Raw genomic sequence first — 22,330 nt, 5'->3', positions numbered from 1 at the left:
GATTCCGGCGCAGTCCAGTGGTATTTCAAGGTGTTCAATTATGCCCGTCATCTTTCGATAGATTTACCAGCACTCCTAAGGAAGGAAATTCCGGTATCTTGGAGTCTAGGAATGTAAATAATTATATGGGATGAAGACATATAATAATAATAATAGTAACAATAATAATAATACTAATAATAAGAGCATAAATCTTTGAAGAATTAAATATCCAATGGAGGAAGACGTCAAAGGGATCAAAAATGTCAAACGTAAGTATGAAAGAGATCCACTGAGAGGGAAGATAACTTGAAAAAAATAACACCAGAAATGTCTATTTGACTTTTAAATTAAAACTTCACGGTTATTTATCACCTAGAATCTGTTTAAAAAATTAATAAGGTAATCTGATTATGAGCAACAAATAGAACTGTGATACTTAACTAAATCTTTTAAAAAGAGCTGCTTAACTGTAATTATCCCACAAGACAAAATAATGACCTTCCAGAAACCACAAAAAAACGTCACGATTCAAACCCGCCAGAAAAACTGGAAATTAAGGAAACTGTAAGGAGCTCGACGAAGTATCTTGCAAGAATTCAATTATTGCTGAACTTCGGAAGTACGCAGGAGATGACTTCTTGGAACAACTTGAAACACTTTCACCGATCTGCTTCACAGGGGAGATTGCGGATGGCTGGATGCTGTAATCTATCATCCGCACAAGAAAGGAGACTAGAAAAATGTCAATAATTACAGAGAAATATCACTTCCGGCGGTCTTGTTCAAGATACTTTCCATAGCACTCCAGCATAGGATAGAAAACACATAGATCAACAGCTAGTAGAATACCAAGCCGGCTTCAAAAAAGGACGGTCATGTGCAGAACAGATTGTTACCATCAAGACCTTAATCAAAACGAAAACATAAGCAGCAGGAAAGATAGTTATTATAACATTTGGTGGACTTTCGGAATGCATACGAGTCCACAAACCGGAACTCATTAGATGCTTGAAGAATTTGGAATAGATGATCCGACTACAACACTTACCCAACAAAACACTGATAAACACCCAATAGCAGGTAACATTTTTGGGAGAACTATCGGAACACTTTGAAACTAAAGATGGCTGAATACTCTTGTGGTGAATTTATGAACATTATATCAATGAACATCAATATTTCATTTTGAATTGTCGCAGTTGTCAAGATATAGCCAATAACATTACTGAATTCATGATTTCCTTTCAAACGTGTTTCTTTATGTGCTAATAATCTTATTTAAGTGTGTGTGTGCTGGTGATAGCTCTAAGATCTGAAACATGTCCACACTTGTTAGATAAATGATGTTTTTAGATTATATTGTGTAATGATTAGGTAGTTAATCTATATATTGTTACAAATAAGGCTCCATCTGTTTCATCACTGTAATTTATTTCGGGATGACCCAATACATACACAGACACACATACACACACACACACACACACACACACACTGGCCACACTTACTAATTACAAATATATTCACAAGTCACTCTTACTTAGGGCGCAGCAGGCGGTCAAGCCCATTGCTATACCTGCGGACGCTTAATCCTTAATCCTTACTTTCACTTTCCCCAAGTTCAGTCACGTCATACAGCAGCTGTGTGTAGACAGGTGGATCTGAACAAAAGGCTACGAGCCACTCGATACCCGATGATTGTTCGTTGGTTCGATTCCACAGACAGTCCAATAATTCACACAGGTCCATTTACCCTCACACTCCCAATAGCGGCCTCCCTCACTGACTCACGGCGATCCTCAGTCCTCAGCAGTACACAAACACACAGTACTCTCAGTTAGTACACAGTCTTCCGTTCCGTCGTCTCCAGCCCACCTAGTCACTGGACACTCCAACACCTCAACAGATGCTCCTCGTTCTGATATTGGTAAGATACTAGCGACAGCGAACACCTCTGTCACCCTCAGACCAGCCACCGAATCCCAACACACTTAGACTCTCACTGACTTCACCACGGAGTCCAACACTGACCGTGACTTCACCACGGAGCCCACAGTGACTGATTGTCTGCGGCTAGCCTCCCTTTTTATGGCTCGGGTGATTAGAGCCCAATTTTCGCGACGTGACTAGAGGCAGAACATTTCTGTTGAATCTCCAAGAAACTCACGGGTAAGCCGGCCGACGAGAACAATACACGAAAAGGCCGGTCCCACCCTACAAGCCGGCTGGGAGATCACGAGTCATGTGAGTCAGTAGCCCCTTCCTGGAAGTACCGAACGGGGCTACCACGGGGCTGTCACGTAACAATACCTCGTACATATTGTACCAGGAAGGCCTAGGCCCTGGCACATATCAATTGAAAAAACTTTATTTCAGCATACAATTTCCGTCCGACATGCGAACAGCTGAGCGAAGGAACATTCCAGAACATACCAGACTCCACGAGCAAGCCAGGCGAGGTCAAGTGACGTCACCTACCGCTTGAAACTTGCCTCCCCTAGAGACATTTATCGAAATAATTTTTCTTTCGTGAACTTTTTAACGCCTTAACCGATTTCAACAGCACCAACGCCAAATTGTAGCAGACATCGTAAAAGTAAAATCCTGTAAATTTCAAAGCAAACTGTCCAGTAGTTTTTGAGTTATAACAATATGAAATTTAAGAAGATTGAGCACTCTCGGTCACATGATTCAGTACACCACCCCTCCCGGCGCAGATATATAGGCCACTATGTCAAGGTTGACAAGCAGATGCAGCAGTGCAGTATGTGTGTGTGAGTGAGACAGAGGGGAGACTGACCCTCGTACAGTCTGTCAGCGCAGTCTCGAAGATAGTACTTTCCGTCGCGTTTCGCGGAGACGAAATTATGGGATAATCAATCGCCGTCGCACTTGTAAAAGACGTCGCACCGTATTTAGTCTATCGTGCCGCGACTACAATATAATTCACAGACATTTCGAAATATAACACGTGTGAAATCATTGAAATACGAAGTCAAATATGTGATATTCACAGACTAGAACATGACGTGTGGACTTAGTTAATTTCACATAATATTGAACTACTACAATAAACAGAAACTGTCATATACAATAACTCTAACTATTCTAGGACTCATTCCTTCTAATACAGTACATCCTTGAACTGTGTCTCCTTATTTACGTAGTGTTCGTGCCATATTAGGACACGACTTACTCCAGTGATAAATTTGGTGAATATTAAGAACTTTTTCTAAGGTAATATAATATTATCACTACCAGAAAATCAGTGTTATCTGCTAGGATAGTGAATCCGAGACTGTGATCAGAGACTGTGATGAGAATTATTACATGTTGCTTTTCCAAGTGTTTGAACTGTGTATTTATGGACGTTCTCAGTGACGATTTTAAATAGTGCTTTATGCAGCAAGGAGTGTAGTTATTCATTTAATGTCATAAAATTAAAATGCGAACTGAACTTGGTTTGACAGTGAATGATAGCATCTGTAATTACTACTCGCGCCAATTGAACTTTCCGTGTGCTAAAATCACCTCCACAAGCAGCGGAAATCTTGGTGAAATTCTTTACAAGATCCAGCTACCTCAAACATCATCTCATCTATGGTACCCATCGAGGGACGTCAACGTGGTTTCTTCGTTGAACATCGAGTTCGAGTCTCCGTCCGCACTCCGCGGAATGTTCCAGACTCCCATTCTCCACATCAACATTTGTAAGCCAAATTTTCTTTACTAAGGGAGTAGTCACAAACTGACTGACTTTTCTTATCAATCTTGAACAGTGATTTTCTCAGTGCTGCGTGTGAACAATATTTCGTAGTTTTTCATCATTTCTCAAAAATTCATCTTTAATGATAAATTGATTTTTCAACATTTAATATTCATATTACATAGAAGAACTCTAAGGTTTTCAAGTGTTCTATATTTCAAGGCTACCGGGCGAGTTGGCCGTGCGCGTAGAGGCGCACGGCTGTGAGCTTGCATCCGGGAGATAGTAGGTTCGAATCCCACTATCGGCAGCCCTGAAGATGGTTTTCCGTGGTTTCCCATTTTCACACCAGGCAAATGCTGGGGCTGTACCTTAATCAAGGCCACGGCCGCTTCCTTCCAACTCCTAGGCCTTTCCTATCCCATCGTCGCCATAAAACCTATCTGTGTCGGTGCGACGTAAAGCCCCTAGCAAAAAAAAAAAATATTTCAAGGCTAACAAACTAAGGAACTTTCAACAGAAATTTAAATTCTTATTTCAATTTTCAATTATAAGTGTGTGTTCATTTCATGAATTAATACTTAGGAATACTTTAGGTCAAGAAACGACACTTCGTGTTTTCACTTTAGGATCAGTGATATTTATTTATTTTTCTCGAACTGAATTCAAGAAGATTTACGTTTAAACTTTTGATTTCAATGAATGATCTGAGTCCTATATTAATATTGCAGGGTGATGAATCATTCAACATTATTAATAAATTATTTGGAAAAAGTATAACCATCTATTATTCGCCCTGCGATTCTATCCTGCTCTGTATCGGCTCCAAAATCAACTTCCACTACCTGAGATCCTTCTCATGCCCTAAACCCACGAACGTTTCCTGGTATATATATATATATATATATATATATATATATTCCCAAGTTATTTGCAATAGACTAATATAGGCGAAATTTCGGATTTGTCGTACAAGGACAAGGCAAGTCTCATTTCAAGTTCACGACGCGAAGAACAAAAGTCGGTGAGGCCTTACGGGCCTTAAAACCAACTTTTAACGAGATATTGACACCACAATAACCCCGCTCTGGGAATTGGTTTAAGAAACGGGCGGTCATAACCAAGGCAACGTCAGTTCAAGGATTCTATTGTAGTGAGATTATGGAACCTCATATTCCAGCATAGTTGTAAATCAGAACTAGTTCACATATGATTTTCTATTTGGAAAAAATGCAGTGGGGCGAAGACACCCATAGCACCCCTTTGAGAGGGTATGGAATGGGGGTGAAATATAAAAACAATAGAAAACGATGAATATTAATGTATAATACATAGATATTTCGGTTGCTGAGATGAATAGTGACACTCCAGATGTTTTTAAATTCATTTTCAGCGCCATTGGCACAGGGGAGAAGGGGGGAAGAAGGAAATGTTCATAATGACCGAGATTAGGGATGAATGTGTGTATGTTCCAGCATAGCTCTCAACCAATCTTGGCACAAATATGACTTACTATCTGGACAAACGACTGTGGGGGCTCCGGTGTAAACCATCAGGGTCGCTTACTGTGTTATAATCAAGTAGGCATCAAATATATAAAATAATTTGGCGGCATAAAGGTAGGAGAAGACGGGTGTCATAACTACACTAGAATGAGAACAGGATTTTTAAAAATTTTAAAAACAAATGGAAGGGGTTTATTGAATCCTGATGATAATGAAGAATGATACACATATACAAGGCGAGTACAAGAGTCACTTTTTAAATCGTTGAGGGTTGTTAAAAGAAATATGTTTGCGGGATAAGACCGAGTAATATTTAATATTAATATTTAAGCAGCTATATCATGACTTGACGTGTAGGGAAACATTTAACATAAATCAGTGAAGCTATTCCCAATTTACTGGGCAACAGAATGAAAACACTCAATGTAAACAAATCTGCGTGACGCCTGTCCTATCACAAATTGATTTCCCAATGGAATAACTGGACATGATACAAACAATACAAGCATCATAGGTCTTGGGTTCGGATCGAACCCTCACCTGTATACACAAATCCGCCGCAACAATGGGGAACACTATTGTCGACGCTGAATAACATAACAAGCAAGACACACAAACAAAAGAACACATATGAAAATCACAAATTTATATACGCAAAGCATGTGAGAGACACATCATCTGTCTCAACACTGTGAAGTCGCTGTTCACGAGCCTGGAACCGAACACGGGTCCACGATGTCTCCAGGGATCCTGAAAAACCTACTAGTCTATTAATAAGCAATAAAACACTAATAAAGAAAGTAATGTAAAGAATACCTGGGCGCTAATTTCTGAAGTTTATTGAAGTCCGCTGCGGCAATAAATCAATTGACACGTCCCGCAAGAACAAAACGTCAGGCAGGCTACGAGTTCACGGTGAGGTCAAAGCACAAAAAAAAAAAAAAATACCCCACAAGTGTCTCGCACATAAATACGGTTTCTCTGCTCAGCCACCCTCGCAGATGGGGGAGGGGGTGGCAAAGGACACCCTACCGCTTGCCAAAGGTGAGAACAAATATAGTCCCTTTAAAAATATCACTTCCACATCAAATCTGTTCATAAAATAACTCCCTCATCACAGTGAGGTGATTACTAATTCGTCTCTCGATAATAAACATCCGCATGTATGCAAACACGATCTGACAACAATACCTCACACCGTGAGTCCTACATTCGAATGCTCCAAACTTCGTCGTCTGACGCAAATGCCAGCAAACATAATCCACATCTCACAATCCTACACTCAGCTGATCCGATGGTAATCAAACAAACACATAAATTCGAATATTAAAACACCAGCTTCTAATTATTATTTTTTATACTACTATTATTGTTATTACTTATGTTATTATTATTATTATTATTATTATTATTATTATTATTATTATTATTATCATGGATCCTTTAAAATGGGCCTACTCTATAGCTGATGTGCTTAAGCGACTTAACATAATCATTAATCCGTCACATCATAACACACCCACGTTAAATGAATGCAACAAACATAATGATAATTACACACGGTTCAAAGCGCGCTGAGCCCTAAGTTATCAAAACGCACGTTAAATGTACACATTAAAAGTGGAAATAGTGCCTAGCTAAATATCTCATTGGAGGTCATGTTTCGGTTCTCTGGGCGATTCTCACAGTTGCATTTCTTCCTTCACCTAACTTATTCTACACTAATACCACTCAGCATGCATAATAACTCCACTGGTCAATTACCAGATTTCCATTCATCATCAACCCCAGAATATACCAAAACTACTCATTATAAAATAATTAGTGAAACGCAAAATTCCCAAATAAACTGAAAATCAGAACACATTTCCCCACAAATAAATGTACCCATATTTGCAAGTTAAGCCACTCAGACTTGTTACAAGAGAAAAACAATGTACTCTGCGCAGGTACATACAAATTTCAATAAACTGGATTACCTGTAATTTAACAGCTACAGATTTAATGAATTATCCGTAACCTTACGTCATGTATAAAATAATGATATTACTCAGCCTTATGGTCCCTTGATAACATCTTTGGTCAGCACGGATGGCCCATCTGGTAGATTTAGCACTGGCTCATGTCTATTGTGATGATCGCTGATTTCTCATGCTGACTGCGGTGGTTAATCTCCATCGTCCTTGGCACTGGAAAATCGTCAGTAATCCAGGCGCAGATATGCATAGAGTTAATACACGTTCCGCACGTCTGCATCAACCCGCACAAACCGACGCGGTCTTTGATCGTCAAGTCCCCGGATTAAATAATACGGATACAGAGTATTGCGATACGACCCGCACAAATCGTTCACTACTCAACTCTGAGTTTACCCTGTATCTTAAACCGTAATAGTGCACTTATTATTACGCCTCCCCTATGTTATCTCGGGTGAGCGTTGGAGTAATAATAACAACAAGTATACGAATTTAAATATGTTCAAACTCGTCACAGTTTAATCACAAACTTCATTAGATTTAGCGTATTAATTCAGCACTAATTTCACTTGAATAAAGCAGTTTTTACAGTTTTCTGATTTAACAGTTCACAAGACAAAGAAAAACTTGCAGCTTATCTGGACGTAGGTCCGTCACTCGCGAGAAGAAACGCCGAAGTGCCTGGGGTAACGCTTCTGCATCCTTACGATAGCTATGAGACTTCACCCTCTCAAATTTCGTGTACAGCCTGTTCTCGGCCTATCAGAGGCAACATAGTGCAACAAAAAGGTGACCAGTAATCTTATAATGTAAATGAGACATCTCCGTGCGAAATTCGATCGTGGGGTCTCTAGTAATCAATAAATACCTTTCTTCAATATCCCCACCGCTCATGGGAATCCCCTTTTTAACTGTGTGTGAAGAGATAAACCACATTGCCCCAGTAACTTTCCGTTCTTACGTAACCAACTATACCTTCTTGTAGCAGTAGGTTATTACTAAGAAGTACATTTCACACTCTAAATAAATTCTCAAATTACGACCATCTCTTTTGGATCAAATTGCAATGCGGTAATATAAATTTAATTAATTATTTCATCATAGAGGATCAAGTTGGTCATGCTGATTTAAAGATGGCTTCCATATTTCGATGCGGAAAAGTTTACCTCTCCTACTCGGCAACAAGGTGAGGTGGGGGTAACTTCTCCTAATATTCAGCTTGGTGATTCCCTGACTTGACCACACCTGAGGCTTCCCAAGCATCGACGTTCCCGTGCGCTCGCTGCCAGATAAAGAAATCCTTGCCAACTTGATCTTTATAAAGAGAGATTTTGGAATAAATTATATAGGATTACTTTATTTCTTGCCGGGATATTGAATTTATTTTAAGTTTGTGTTCCTAAATAGCAGTACCTCTGTGACTTAGATGATTAAACTTGACCATTAGTCCTCGTTTCATGTCCCTATCGGGTACAATAAGCAGACATGTATTCGAGATAATAATTTCGTGTGGCTATTTCTAGCCGAGTGCAGCCCTTGTAAGGCAGACCCTCCGATGAGGGTGGGCGGCATCTGCCATGTGTAGGTAACTGCGTGTTATTGTAGTGGAGGATAGTGTTATGTGTGGTGTGCGAGTTGCAGGGATGTTGGGGACAGCACAAACACCCAGCCCCCGGGCCATTGGCATTAACCAATTAAGGTGAAAATCCCCAACCCGGCCGGGAATCGAACCCGGGACCCTCTGAACCGAAGGCCAGGACGCTGACCATTCAGCCAACGAGTCGGACATGTATTCGAGATGTCAGTGTTTTATTTTAATTCGAAACTATATTTTTTCACGAAATTTGAGCTCTTTTTGGTGAATATGCAAATATAATACAAAATTTAAATGTCTTTAATGAAATATATTTATTATAATGATCTTTTATGTGGAATACAATAGGTATACAATGATATCTACAAGTACGGAACTTCGCGATAATCCATAAACGTATTCATCATATTCATCAATATTGTTTATTGGTGTTGTAACTTACGTGTCCATTGTATGCATTTGGTTTGGAGAGGTACTTCGTGAGTGTAAGAACATCATTCAATTTATTTGTATTAACTATTGGCATGGAATAGCGCGAGCGGGTTTTGGAGGAAGAATTGTTTGAATACCACGCTTCATTGACTGAAATATTCCTCTCCCTCAGGGAAATGTATTTGACCCTAACAACACCTGCATATTTATAAGAACTATCCATCATTACCAAGGAGTAATTTGAATATAAAACAGTTAAATCTTGCAGAAACGCAGTTTTGGAGCAATGAATATGCGAAGAAAAATTTCACTGATTGAAATAGTCCTAATTAAAGTGCTGACGGCAAATAAAAGGCGAGAGAGCAACACAATAAAATCCGTGACAAGAAGAACGTCCCATTTCCTGGATTTGTGTTCTTATTTGAGTCAAAATTTACTTTAATATAACTATTGGTATATTTCCTGTTGGTTTTCAGGAACCATTTTCTTCTCAATAGATGTACTTTTTCAAATACTACATTGTAAAGCAAAAATGTGGATTTTTTGACATTATACAAAATATGTCTTCCAATATTATTAAGTGTTTCCTGAGTAAAATGGTATTTAATTTATCTCTGTGAGATCTTTAGAAATAACATGACTTGAATATCTGTCAAGCTAGATCATTTTTGACATACGTTCTTTGTACGTGGATATATTAGAAACGACCCCGCGTAGAATGCTGTGGTTTTCATCTGTCAATAGAGTAGAATATTTTGAACATATTAATTCTATTCCGAAGCTATTGTGGAGGCCATAAAACTAATCTACATGGAACTAGCTCATCCAGACCTCAGAATGTGTCTACATGGGCGCAGTACTCAGAATCGTAATGAGTCCTGCAATAATACCTGGGATCGAGTGCCTATGGGGTTAAAAACTTTGAAAAGGGGATTCAATTGTTGTTAACATTGAATGATGGAACGTGTCATACCGTTAAGGGACTGGAACATTCAGACAATTTGAGAATTGCCAAAGCACATTGAGCAGCCAAGTTAACCACCAACGAAGGAATGTCAGCCCGAAGGAAAATGTTTTTGGAGAAGGAGAGGTAAAAGGGTGAGAATCCTGTCTTTGGTGCTGGGTGATTTTGAGTCTTCGTATAAAATATAAGTGAATTATTGTCATTTTAAATTTTAAACGTGATTTTCTCGCATGCCTTCTATACACTTGATGTTCCTGTAAGTAAATAACTTCTTTTGATAGCTACATGAAACTTTGTGAGCTGAATTATTATATCTGACTACCCCGACTGCATCATAATTGTAGAAAAGATATTCATATACATTAAGTTAGGGGTTTGAATTTAAAAATATATTGTGTAAAAATTGCATCTTAAAAATGAATATCGTTGGTTCATATGTACCTTATTGGTTAATTCTGCTTCAGCACCCATAAATAATATGCAGCTGTAAAAAGGTTAGCTGTAAAAATTTCAGAATCTTTTCTTCATTGTACCCATTGATAAAGGAACACACACTTGGTTTATTTAACATTGGCCGGATAGGCGTTTCAAACTCCCCTTAAAAAGTGCAGTTGGACCGTTTTTCTACTGTCCTATTCTTTTATAATTATAATTATTCAACTACCTTTCTTCTTCTTCTTCTTCTTCTTCTCCTTCCTCCTCTGATCCCACACCTGGTGGGATAACGGGTGCAAATTTTACCACATATGGGAACTTCCTCCTGTTTTATAACAGGTTGCCCTTCCTGACGCAAACCCTATGTGGAGGGATGTATTCACGATCGCGCGTTTCTGTGGTGGTTGGCAGTCTGATGTGTTATGTGCGTGAGAAGTATATTGAGACAAACCCAAACATTCAATTCCCGAGTCAGAAATGAACCCGACCCAGCTTACAATCGAACCCAGCACCCTCTGAATTGAAGAAATCAACGCTGACCATTCAGCCAAGGAGTCAGACACCATTATTATCATTCTGTGTAATGCGATATATCAATATTCCCTCCCTCTCAGCAGAGTGTCACTCTGCACTCCATAAACATACTGTAGCGTGGACACATTACATCCGCGGGCTACTGGTGCTTCTTCCCTTTGATGTTCACGCTGTGTCAGCTGCTGTTCTGAATCCACGCAGCTACCATTGCTTAGCTGTATTAACTGCCCCCAACTCCCCTCTTCTTGTGTACATCCTAAACTAAGTTCAGAATTAGCCCTCGGGCCTTCCCTCAAGTAGAACAACAGTTTACATTAAACATTTAACCTCTACTAAATGAATTATTACTACTATTAGCAGCTCGTCACCTGATTGAATTACCGGGGTATCATCAATATAGTTGACTTTCATAAAGTTGAGTAACGTGCTGCTAAGCCTACACAAAGACTGCTTCACGGTTGTAAAGAATAACCATAGAATAAAAAAGGATAACAAATAATCTGTCAGTTGAAGCGCTTTAAGTGTTTATTGCGTTTCTTCCATAAATGCATGTTCCTTACCCTGACAAAGATAGCAATGAAGTTATATTTAGGTATAAAATGATACATAAAATAGACAATAAAATTAAAATAGCATTTGAAAATTTAAGTAATAAGTTTAAAAAGAGTATCATTAAATTGAACAAATATACCAAAACGTTATTGGAGATGTAATCAATTCCATTAAATTTAATTTTTAGTCTATACCGTGTATGTGTCATTCTACATTTTTTTACAAGTTGCTTTACGTCTCACCGACACAGGTAGGTATTACGCTGACGATGAGATAGGAAAGGGCTTGGAGTAGTATGGAAACGATCGTGGCCTTAATTAAAGTACAGCCCCGGCATTTTCCTGGTGTGAAAATATGGAAACCACGGAAAACCATCTTCAGGGCTGCCAACAGTGGGTTTCGAACCCCTATCTCCCGAATAAACTCAATTCATTTCCATGGCCAGTCTATGTATTTGCTGGAATTTTCTTGGATCTCAATTTTCCTGTTATGCCAGTTTGGTGTACAAATGTCAATGATCCATGTCTTCTTATGTAGTTTATCTGTGACAATCAGGCCAGTTTTGTTGACAGCTATCACCCTAGTTGTGAAGACGGAGGAATTCGAAGTTGTTTTACTAAAGTAATTATCAGTTATGAGTTGTACTTGGAGCCTGTAATATGGCTCTGCATCTGAAGCTACTTCGAACTGCTTACACGGTTCTTGTCAAATTATCTTTGCTACTTTTGTCATGTCTTTGTACGTGCAGTAGTTCTTTTATGTAAGTATTGGCATGCTGTCAGTATATATTCAGTTGATTCAGTTTTGCTTTGACACCTCCGATATGTATCGACTGTTTTTCGATCTTTAATGATATGATATACTTTCCCAAATTGCAGTATTCTCTGACACTGGACTCGATCACTACCATAAATCCTTCTGTTTCGGGATTTGGTATACATTTAATTGTTATTACTATTATGGACGATATCTAGCTAAGAATGAAAGAGAATAGAAGATTTTGAAATGTGGCATTACAGAAGTTTGCTGTAGGTGAGATGTATAGATGGAATCACGAAAGATGAGATAACCGAATTGGTGAGAGAAGCCCAATTTGGCTAAAATTGACCAAAAGAAAAGATAGAATGATAGAACGCATCTTGAGACACCGAGGACTTTTGCAGTTGGTTTTTGAGCGAAGTGTAGGTGGTAAGAACGGTAGGGGTAGGGCAAGGTATCAGTATGACAAGCAAATTAGTGCAGATGTTGGATGCATCAGTTACGTAGAAATAAGAAGGTTAGCACAGGATAGGGTGGCATGGAGAGCTGCATCAAACCAGTCTATGGAATGATGACTCAAACAATATCAACAACATTATTATTGTTATTATTATTGAACCGAGCATTGAGGAGAATTTCAACTACGTACGTGCGGAATTGGCTTCTGTCTATTGTCTTACGAAATTCTGTACATGATGGAATTGTCTACATTTGAAGCCGAGTGTTCTAGAACAGTAGAATCGAGACCGCGTGCACTAAAGGAACACATCGATTACTTGACCGAAGCAAGGGTTAAATCAGGAAATCCCTGCAGTTCACGCTGCTGGAAGTGTTCCTCGATCAGATCAGAGGTCGTAAATTAAGCTAGGGTTGAGCTTTATCTGCTCTGTCTAGCGGGCGGGCCGGCCGTTATCTGGAGAGGCTAGTACAGTGTCAACATTCTCCTTAAAAGCTTTCTGGCTGCTGTTGAAAGTAGACAAATCGCCTACTTCTCGTTCGTTGTGTTCAGCCGGGGCCAACACCAAGGCTGCTAACGAGCACCCTCCCTTTTCCTTTTCCTAAGAAGAAATAGAGTCTCTCTTTTTGCGATTCACTACCATTAATGTGATCTGAGACCGCCAGAAATGAATTCAGTTGGCGATTTATAGTCTTGTCACTGTGCTGGCATCCAGTGTTTCAAGTCGTTGATTGTAAGATGGCAAAATGTGAAATGGAATTTTTTGAGGATTGTAGGTTGTTAATAACTATTTTCAGGACTAGAATTTCCTTAATTCTACTCAGACCTTAATGAAGATTATATGAATAAGGAAGAACTGTGTGAAAATGTATTTTCTCATATCCCACACTTTACTAATACTTAAGGAAAGTTCGTAATTCTTCTTCTTCTTCTTCTTCTTCTTCTTCTTCTTCAAGTGCCATCTCCTCTCAGAAGGTCGGCTACCAACATAGAGGTTTTTGCATTAGACGATGCAGCGCAGAATAGCGCATTATCAATCCAAGAAATTTGCCTTATTCCTGGCCTTCTTCTACCTTGTATCTTCCCGTGAATGACCAGCTGTAGTAGATTACATTTTTCTTCTCGCATCACATGACCGAGATACTGGAGCTTTCTGATTTTGACAGTATTCAATATTTCCTTTCTCCTTCACATTCAACTCATTACCACATCCTTTGCAACCTTATCTGTCAAATTCAACTGCAGTATCATTCTGTACATCCATAACTCAGATGCCTCTAATTAGTCCATTTCTCTTTTCTTTATGGTTCAGGTCTCAAATCATTAGAACAAGTTTGAGAAGACGTAAAACTCAGAAGTATAATTTCTGGATGTAAATTAAGGTCTCTGCTACAGAACACTCTCCTTATATTATGGAATGAATTTCCGGCTTGGCCGATCCTGGACTATATTTCCCCAGTACAGTTAATGTTGTCGTTCGCATTTGTTCCTAAATACTTGTATTTTGTCACATGCCGTATTGTCTCTCCATTGATTATCAAGCATTCCAATATAACTGTGTGAAAGTAACTGAAAATTTGAAACGAACATATCCTCCTGATAAATGTACACCGGATTCTAATTTACACGTTAAATCTGACTTTGTTATAGGAATAAGCAGGTGGATAAACAAAGTTGTCTACTGTGTAACCACCTACAAGGAAGCTTCATCCACAAAATCCTTTTGTTGCTAGTGTTTTAACACATCGAAGTTTTCGGCGATGCAAACGGCCGTGGCATCAATTAACGTACGTTTGCCTGGTGTGAAAATGGGAAACTACGGAAAACCATCCTCAATGTTGCCGCCAGTGTGATTCGAGCAAAATCTTTAAATCAGTCTGTACCGGGAGGTACACCTCAACTCCGCTCATTCAAAAGAAGCACCTTAATGAACTCTATCTATCCAACAAGCGTGAAACTGCTATTGCATGAAGTTGGGACATTAATCAGAAGAGGTCACTACTGCGTAATTGAGAAGTTAGTCATTTGTAAGTTTCCTAAGCTGAGTGGATTTATTCTGTTCTGTTTTTGCTGTACATCAAGAAGTTTGGACATTTCTCCATAGAGGTCATTACAAAAACGGAGGTCATGCACTCTGGTGCAAGGTAACAGAATTCGTTATTGAAATAAATTTTATATTTATGGGTATTCCTCAAGTAAATTAACTTTCATATTTTTTTTATATATTTCAAGCTTTGTAACACTCCTTTCTCGTTCCGCCAATTTTGAATATGGCCAATAGGAATTTTCTGTAATTATTTTTCAGCCTATCACAAACTTCTTGTTTGTTCTTTGGGTGTAACTTTAGATTCTGCCAATAAAATTGAAAGGATGTGTCCGGATTAGTCCAGAATCCTCTCGAACAATCCCCTCGGGTATATAAGCTGAGGCTTGTCTCATTGATCGTCGTTTTTCTGAGTGTATGTGTTAAGACAGGAGGCGGGGCGCCTCATTCTTTGGCAGGCAGAACAAAGGTCAGGTAATGACCACTAATATTTTGCTTTCTAGCTGTCTCCGCAAACTTATCCGAGGGGAAGTTCCGAATTTATAAATATGTAACCAAACTTTTCTAAAATGTAAATTTTCTTTCGGCTGATGTAAAACTCCATAAAGTATTTAAGTGTAAATCGGAGATAGAGAGTGCGTTACCCTCTCGAGTCCCCCTCAACTTGGTTTGAGCAATCTTTCTTTCCAGCAATCGATTTCGTACTTCCCGGCCTAGGTCCAAGTATTCCATCTTTGCCATCTTTTCCTATAAGCATTTTTAATATGGATCAAATCCTTGAGAAGATCCGGCGTGGTGTCGTCTTGGGGGCCTTGGCGGTGCATGTATTCTTAGTGATTACCCGGCCAGGCTCCGTTTCCAGTGCGGTCCGCACATCTTGACGAGGGTCCAGAACAATATTATTATTATTATTATTATTATTATTATTATTATTATTATTATTATTATTATTATTATTATTATTATTATTATTATTGACGTTGAGGACCCCACAGCAAGATGCATGACCGCTACTTGGCGGTAAATTACAGTACATCTGCTGCCATTGTCATTGCTGACTATGTGACCAGCACCATTGTCACGCGTAGGCAATTGCGCGGGATTTCTGGCGATACGAATGATATACTTCCGTGCATTATTGACCTTATTATGGAGGTGAACAATTGCACCGTCAATATCGTTCCTATCGTTTATTTGAAATGTGTTTATATTTTTATTTATATGCCAGGAGAATCTACTGTAATCCAAGAACGTTCTCCAAAGGAAAAGATGGCTCTTAAAAACGAACCCAGGAAAGATTAAAAATGATCTGTTTATTATCATAATAAGTACATTGAAAATCCACAGCCTGTTTCCAGCCATTCGACCGGGTCAGGAATGGAATGAATGAAGCCCCATCTAGCGGCGTGGATAGGTATTGTGCCGGCTGCCGAAGCCTGTCGCACTCCTCTGGGGCAATGATTGATGAATGACAAATGAAATGAAATGTTATTGGAGAGTGTTGCTGGAATGAATGATGACAGGGAAAACCGGAGTACTTGTAAAAAACCTGTCCACCTCCGCTTTGTCCAGCAAAAATCTCACATGGAGAGACCGGGATTTGAACCAAGGAACCCAGCGGTGAGGACCTGGCGCTGCCGCCTGAGCCACGAAGGCTCCTAATAAGTACATTATGAACAGTAAAATCAATTTGTCTCAACTCCGCTGTTAAGTTGATTTACCCCCACCCCCGCAAAAAATGGAAGGCGTGTTTCTGTATGTTTAAAGGAGATTCCAAATACCAATGTTCACGTCTGTTACATTCAGTTTTGAGATGTAAGTAGCCCCATAAGAACATTTCACTTTTTCACTTCTTTTCACAATTCCTCCCCAACACTAAGTGAATTTCTCGGCAAAAAAAATACTTGTTCCTTTAATAGTAAAGGATCTATTAAATACCAATTATCACGACTCTAGCACATTCAACTTTTTGAGATATGTGTCGTCGTAAAAGGAATTTAACTCCTTTTTACTCTCCCATCCCCAAAGATGATTTCCCCCAAAACGCGTTTTTCTTTGTTTTTAAAGGTGATCCAAATGCCAATTTTCACGTCTGTAGCAACTTTAGTTTTTATTAGATGTAAGTATCCTCCTACAATTAATTAAATTAATGTTTATATTCTTTCACTTCCCCAGACTCCCCCCCTCCCCCTCATTGGATTTTCCGGGAATACGTATCTTTTGTTTTAAAGCAGATTCCAAATACCTAAATCTTCAGTTTTTGAGATATCAATATCCTAATTAAAAGAATTCAACCCCGTTTTCAGTCACATTTACCCCCGCCACTCCCACCGAAGTGGTTTTACCGAAAACTAAAAATACGCTTTTCTTTATTTTTAATAGAGATAAAAATGACCATTTTTACTTCTGTAACATGTTAAGTTTTTGAGATATACTGTAGAAATTCTCATTTTAAAATTTCACCCCTTTTTAGTTCTCCTTAAGTGGTTTTTCCAGAAACTAATCACCTATGGTTCTTTACTTTTACAGGAGATTCCAAACACCAATTTTAAGTCTGTAATATTTTACGTTTCTGAGATATGCTGTAGATATAGTCTTTCTAAAAATTCACCCCAAATTGTCACTCCTGTTTAACGCCATTAATTAGATTTTCCAAAAACAAAAGAATACGTGTTTCTAAATTTTTAAAGGAGATCCCAGATACCAATTTTCAGGTCTGTATATCTTCAGTTTCTGAGATATAAGTATCCTCATTTAAAGGCATTCAACAGATTTTTACCCTTTTTCACCCCTCCTTTGGGATTTTCAGAAAACAAAAAGATACGTGTTTCTTTATTTTTAAACGAGATTCTAAATATCAATTTTTACATCTGTAAGCTTTTAAAGTTTTGAGATATAGATACACTCATTTTAAAAATTAACTCCCCTCTTCAGCCCCCACTATTTGGATTTTCCAAAAAAATATGTGTTTTACATATGAGGTATATTCGTAATTCAGTGGATGTTATGATGTACATATACAAATAATATAAATAAATCTATATCCCTTTTTTCATGGTTGTTGAAATACCACTACAATTGAGTTCGTGGAACATAATAAATTTTGACTAACCTGATGTTGTTCACTGGCCATGATTTTGTACCTAAAATATATTTCATTAAACGCTTTTTTACTCAAGTAATTTACAATGAAATTATGATTCATCAGCAGTTTGATCACTGGTACTACGAGGATATATAGGACAATCTAAAATTTTGAATGGATAAAAATAAGCTCTTAATTTTCCATGACCCATTATCACTACAGTGCAATTTGGCGTTAAATAAATTCAAGTATGTACGTATGTTTGTATGCATGTATGTGTGTACGTACAATAATAAGTCAACAGCAGGTCCTTTCCATTCTGCCAGCCTCTACGTTGGGAAGCGTTCTAATTTCTGAAACACTCATTACAGGAGATTATGTTCACACTGTGCGCGTCTATTAATTTAAATCCCTTCAGGCGGACGGATACAAGCCTATATTACACTGGACGTGCCTTAATGAATAAATCTGCTGTTTGTTTACCTTCACTTAAAGTACATGAGCAATTTTAGGAAAACAAGGGTCTTGTTATCGACTCGCCAACATGATGAGAAGATTTAGTTTCAACTCAACAGTGTGTAATGCTCTCATCAGATGTTATCCTCAGGTGGATCTTCTTGTGAAAATAACAGTGTTATTTTTAATTATGGATATGCAATTATATTAAATTCGATTTCATTATTCTGAGGGAAAATTTCATTTAAGGAGTTTATTTACATTATTATTGAATAGGATCTAACATTAAATTGAGAACATGAGTGAAAAATAAAGGAAATACTTGATCAAATACAGCCATGCATAGGTTGATTCATAGGTACAACTTATCTTATCTTCCGCAAATATGTCGACACAGGAAACCTAATATGTAGTACTCATCACGTAAGCCTATACACTAAAAGGCAAATACCGCCAGCCTATTCTCTTTTTTTTAATGGATCATCACTTGACGAGTTACATATTGAAATCACGAGACATAACCATAAATATACGAACCTTAATGTATCATTAATGGAGGTTCCCTTACCCAAGAAATGATAATACAGGATAAATCCAGATATCCATAAACAAATCGGTTTTCAAGCTTAATGAGGAATTAAGGCAATACACACACTCTCTCACCCTCACTTAATTTCATTTTATACATTTCTGCCTTCATTTTGATATACGCATGACTGTAACCGTATTCTACGGTGTTTTCCCTTTGTAAATAATTATTCTATCTCATTAAAATTTCCTATTATTTTTAAGACTCAAGAGAAAACACGATGTAAGAAACAAATATATTACATATAAATATCTCGTAAATCAATAAGAATACAAGGTTAGGTTAAGTTAGGTTGATAAAGAAATTTCATTCCATTTGAACTGATCTGATCTTTATAGAAGAGGTAATGTTGCATTCCTTTTCGGAGGAGTTCCTGAAGATTTTTCTTAGACATCCTTACGGAATTCTATTCGCGAGTATTGGACGAAATAGGACTGCAATTAATAAAATGCTGCGTTCGTAATTTCACGCCAATTACCATACGTTATTAAACGCTTATCCCAACATGACACGATTCGACTTACCTGGTATTACCCAAACATATTTACAGTCTCACAGAAAAAGAAAATATCCTTTAATTAGAAAATATGCTTTAATTATACCCGCAAATGTAACACTAGTGTTTTTAACAATACGGTAGTGGCAATGCGTATTTCTCGCATATTACGAAATAAATCATTTCTTTATAGTGCCAACATGCCAGATTAACAGTAATTGTAAGACGTGGAATAGGCAAGTAGGGTCCCTGGTTAGCAACACTGAATCGAACCCAACAGTCAGAAAATAACTTAAAAAACATTACCTTCAGTGTCCGACTCGTTGGCTGAACGGTCATCGTACAGGCCTTCGGTTCAGAGGATCCCGGATTCGATTCCCGGCCGGATCGGGGATTTTAACCTTAATTGGTTAATTCCAATGGCACGGGGGCTGGGTGTATGTGTTGTCTTTATCATCATTTCATCCTCATCACGACGCGCAGGTCGCCTACGGATGTCAAATAGAAAGACCTGCACCTGGCGAGCCGAACCCGTCATGGGATATCGCGGCACTAAACGCCATACGACATTTCATTTTTTCATTACCTTCAGTGTTAACTGGGGAAAAAGAGTAATGTATAGGCGTACGTGCCAGGAGTATAATATAAGTATGGAAGTGAGTGATATGTATGGTACTTTGAAATGTTACCACCAGACGGATCATCAGCTCACCGACCTCAGTGTGATCATGCTCTAAGTTTCCGGTTACAATACGAAGTACATGTAACGTACCTTCAAATGCATGTAATACATGTTTGTTGTTGGCACAGTTTCGTAAAATAAACAATTAGTTGTTATGACTTCTGAATCAACCCTCGTGTTTTGTCCTGGAGTGAAATATGTGCCAAACAGCCAGCCAGGATTCCCTAACGTTTAGTGAAACAATTCTAAGATTTCCCGAAACAAAGTTGGTAGAAATCTTCAAACAGGTTAGAGGTGAACTGCTGACTCTCCTTACAGTGGACCTTCTATATATGAGTTCACAGAGATGTATGGATGGCTACGATTGAACAGTGCTTAGCTGTCAGCTTGAATTCGGGAGATAGTGGGTTCGAGCCCCACTTTCGGCAGCCCTGAATATGGTTTTGCATGATTTCCCTTTCTCACACCAGAAAAATTCTTGAGCTGTACTGAAAGGCCACTGTCGCTTCTTTTCCGCTCCTAGCCCTTCTCTACCCCACCTTCTCCATAAAATCTATCTGTGCCAGTGCAACGTGCGTATAAAGAATGTTGTGTAAAAAAAAAAAGGAACAGGGCTTAATGGAAGCCACGCACTGGACTATGATGGAATTAGCCAGGAATGTGGGAATTCATACGTCTTTGGTGCGCCTAATTCTACAGCATGACTTAACATGTTCGGAAGTTCGCTACTTAGTAGTTGGCACATAACTAAACTGAGATAGAAAATTGGACTGCTATGAGACATGTACCAGACCTTGGAGATTTCTCTTTGAAGAAAACGACGTGCTGAATCATATCATTACAATCGATGAAGCATAGGCACGTATATTAATTCTTTTTTTTAAATTCAAGTTTATTCCTTCTGCCCTTTCAGAGATTCCTGGCACATGCCTAATCTAGTATGATTATTACGAATATTATTTTCAAATCTATAAATTAGATTTCTTGGGTTGGCATATTTTCGAGAGGTTACAGAAAGTGACTGTGGCTTATGAATCAATCTCCGCGCTACAGGAACATTCCCCTCATTCGTTATAGGAATTACCTGATTCTTTCCATGAACATCTTCACGTATATGAAATCATCCTTTTGTCGGTATATTTCGAAATTTTGACTAATGATTCACTTTAAAATAATCTCAGATGAGATTTACCTATCTATAGGTAAAACAATGCTATTGGCTTTACGTCCCACTAACTACTTTTACGGTTTCTGCAGACGCCGAGGTGCCGGAATTTAGTCCCGCAGGAGTTCTTTTATGTGCCAGTAAATCTACTGACACGAGCCTGACGTATTTTAGCACCTTCAAATACCCATGGACTGAGCCAGGATCGAACCTACCAAGTTGGGGTCAAAAGGCCAGCGCCTCAACCGTCTGAGCCACTCAGCCCGGCGTGTATAGGTATAATGATCAGCTCCACCTCTGGATTAATTTCGTCAGTCTGTATACCTGATGTTATTATACGAATGTTATCATTGTTCACAATTGAAAGTTGAAAAAATACTCATTTGAATTCATTTCGGAAGCACTTTGCTAAAGCGATAATAAAATTATATTTTCTGTCTATCTCTCCGGCTCCTTGGCGAATGGTCAGCGTGCTGGCCTTTGGTTACAAGGGTCCCGAGTTCGATTCCCGGCACGGTCGGGAATTTTAACCATCATTTGTTAATTTCTCTGGCACGGGGCTGGGTGCATGTGACGTCTTCATCATCATTCAATCCTCATCATGACGCGCAGGTCGGCTACGGGTGTCCAATCAGAACTAGCAACTAGCAAATCTAACTAGCACTCTTACAGAAGATATTTCCGTTAACTTGAGTTCCTTACGTACGGTTCTGTGTTCTGACCGTCCAGAAACATTTGTCCTCCGTGCTAATTTCCGTAATTATTTATTGGGGCTCCTCAAAATTACCTCAGAAATTTCGTACAATTTTGTCTCAGTTAACATTGTAGACTTACCGCACCTCTGAGCGGCATGTACAGGTACGACTCCAGCAAATTTATTAAATCTCTCACTGTGTCACGATTAGAAATTACTGAAT

Source organism: Anabrus simplex, chromosome 3 (genome assembly GCF_040414725.1).
Source record: "Anabrus simplex isolate iqAnaSimp1 chromosome 3, ASM4041472v1, whole genome shotgun sequence".
In the NCBI taxonomy this organism is placed as follows: domain Eukaryota; kingdom Metazoa; phylum Arthropoda; class Insecta; order Orthoptera; family Tettigoniidae; genus Anabrus; species Anabrus simplex.
The sequence above is the reverse complement of the archived record's forward strand: the minus strand, read 5'-3'. Positions refer to the sequence as shown.